This window comes from Penaeus monodon, chromosome 31 (assembly GCF_015228065.2).
Source record: "Penaeus monodon isolate SGIC_2016 chromosome 31, NSTDA_Pmon_1, whole genome shotgun sequence".
In the NCBI taxonomy this organism is placed as follows: domain Eukaryota; kingdom Metazoa; phylum Arthropoda; class Malacostraca; order Decapoda; family Penaeidae; genus Penaeus; species Penaeus monodon.
Window position 1 is genome coordinate 21,649,491 of NC_051416.1, and position 489 is coordinate 21,649,979.

The 489-nt window shown below is 33.1% G+C and overlaps 1 protein-coding gene across 1 annotated transcript in view; it reads right to left on the minus strand.

Moving 5' to 3' along the window:
* Positions 1–489, minus strand: part of LOC119593096 (60S ribosomal protein L6-like) — a gene marked incomplete at its 5' end in the record, with an annotated part of 3,637 nt that overhangs the window by 1,872 nt on the left and 1,276 nt on the right.

Genomic DNA, 489 nt, shown 5'->3' on the forward strand with positions numbered 1-489 from the left:
TGAACATTTCGTTAATACTTAAAACACCAAGGTTTTAAAGACAGTAGATAATTCATATAAATTGCATAAAAATTACAAGCAGCTTAACATCTACAGATAAACCAAGCTAATTGCACATTGTGATGCTTTAGCATATTAATCATCACCAGTGATTATTAGTCGTGATACCATCGAGTAAACCTATCTAGTGTTGCCATGTTGGAGGAGTTGGGCCTTGAATATATTTTATCATTTGACAAGTCTACTATTGGACTCGGCCTCTCCAACCTTTAATAGGAATTTTATCGAGATGAATGGTCTCAAATTGATCAACTTAATTACATGCCCAACAGGGAATCCCTCTTTTTTTACAAGGAATAAAAGGTCGGCAGTTATACTATTTTACTAAAATTCCAATTATAGTTTTATACAAATAAAATGTATATTTATAGATCAAGAAAGCATTCCAAACTGCATAAAACTACTAGGGTATAAAGGCAAGGGGGGGGA